Source organism: Colobus angolensis, unplaced genomic scaffold, assembly GCF_000951035.1.
Source record: "Colobus angolensis palliatus isolate OR3802 unplaced genomic scaffold, Cang.pa_1.0 Scaffold22, whole genome shotgun sequence".
NCBI classification, from domain to species: domain Eukaryota; kingdom Metazoa; phylum Chordata; class Mammalia; order Primates; family Cercopithecidae; genus Colobus; species Colobus angolensis.
This window is the reverse complement of record NW_012115377.1, coordinates 4905013-4906863: the sequence shown is the minus strand read 5'-3', so window position 1 is coordinate 4906863 and position 1851 is coordinate 4905013. Positions and strand designations below refer to the sequence as shown.

At 51.8% G+C, this 1851-nt stretch overlaps 1 protein-coding gene across 1 annotated transcript in view; it reads right to left on the bottom strand.

Annotated features, from left to right (window-relative positions):
• ARHGEF18 (Rho/Rac guanine nucleotide exchange factor (GEF) 18) overlaps positions 1 to 1851 on the bottom strand; it is a 148997-nt gene that overhangs the window by 26318 nt on the left and 120828 nt on the right. The gene's annotated exons all lie outside the window — the stretch shown is intronic.

Below are 1851 nucleotides of genomic sequence, written 5' to 3'. Positions count from 1 at the left end.
GTGTGGGATCTATGAGGCGTGTGGACACAGTATGGGTATGTGGGATCTATGAGGTGTGTGGACTCACTATGGGTATGTGGTATCTATGAGGTGTGTGGACTCACTATGTATGGGCGTGTGGAATCTATGAGGTGTGTTCTCCAAGGCCACCACTCAGAAGACCCTCAAGATCACTTCCCAACTGTAATCTCCCGAGATGCAAATACTTCTCCAAAATAAATGCAACACCTCAGAGTTTAGTTTTTTGGTTTTGGCGGAGGGGAGGGGACGGAGTCTGGCTCTGTCACCCAGGCTGGAGTACAATCTCAGCTGACTGCAACCTGTCTCCCAGGTTCAAGCGATTCTCCTGCCTCAGTCTCCCGAGTAGTTGGGATTACAGGTACCCGTCACCACGCCCAACTACTTTTTTTTGGTATTTTTAGTAGAGACGGTTTCACTGTGTTGGTCAGGCTGGTCTCAAACTTGTGACCTCAAGTGATCTGCCTGCCTCAGCCTCCCAAAGTGCTAGGATTACAGGCATGAGCCACCATGCCTGGCTCAGAGTTTAGTTTTTATCCAGGTATAGCTTCTATCAAATGCAGAAGCTAAGGTGCAATTCAAGTGGCAAAACTGCCACTACTAGCTCTGCCATCTACTGCTTGGTAAACACACTCTCCTCTGTCCCAATCCTTTCATAAAAGACTCCCAGCTGGGCGTGGTGGCTCACACCTGTAACCCCAGCACTCTGGGAGGCTGAGGTGGGCTGATCACCTGAGGTCGGGAGTTCAAGACCAGCCTGACCAACATGGAGAAACCTCGTCTCTACTAAAAATACAAAAATTAGCCGGGCGTGGTGGTGGGCGCCTGTAATCCCAGCTACTCGGGAGGCTGAGGCAGGAGAACCACTTGAACCTGGGAGGTGGAGGTTGTGGTGAGCCGAGATTGTGCCACTGCACTCTAGCCTGGGCACTAAGAGTGAAACTCCGTCTTAAAATAAATAAATTAATTAATTCATTAATTAAAAAAAATGAAAAGACTCCCTCCACCTCCTGTTGTGACTGGGATCTGGCTCTTCCCACTCCAAGGATGTAGCTTTTATAGCGGGGAAACTTGTTCATCCTCTCACGGCCTGAATTCACTGGTGAAGCGAGAGCTATGGTCAGCATGGCCCTGGCTCCCAGAACTCCTGGCTGGACTGCCCGCCCTTCTCTGCCCCCCTGGCTCCAGGCACTTTCCTTGCTCAGCCCTGGGCACGTGACACAGAGGCCATGTCTGGGTCTGTCGGAACCACCAGGGCACCATCTCCATCCATTCATCCCTTCCACAGACACTGACACTGAGGGCCTGCGCTGGCCCAGCCTGTGCTAGGTGCTGGGGGACACAGTTGGCAAATAAAACCTGGCTCCTGCTTTCATGACGTTGACCATCCCATGTTTCTTGCATCAAAAAACCCAGGCCAGGCCAGGCTGGGTGCAGTATGGTGGCTCACACCTGTAATCCCAGCACTTTGGGAGGCCAAAGTGGGTGGATCATTTGAGGTCAGAAGTTTAAGACCAGCCTGACCAACATGGTGAATCCCCATCTCTACTACAAATACCAAAATTAGCTACATGTGGTGGCTGGCGCCTGTAACCCCAGCTACTCAGGAGGCTGAGGCAGGAGAATCGCTTGAACCTGGGAAGCGGAGATGGCCGTGAGCCAAGATGGTGCCACTGCACTCCAGCCTGGGGGACAGAGTGAGACTCTGTCTTAAAACCAAACCAAAACAAAACAAAACAAAACCCAGGCCAGATGTGATGGCTCATGTCTGTAATCCCAGCACTTTGGAGAGACCAAGGCGGGAGGACCACTTGAACCCAGGAGTTCCAGAAC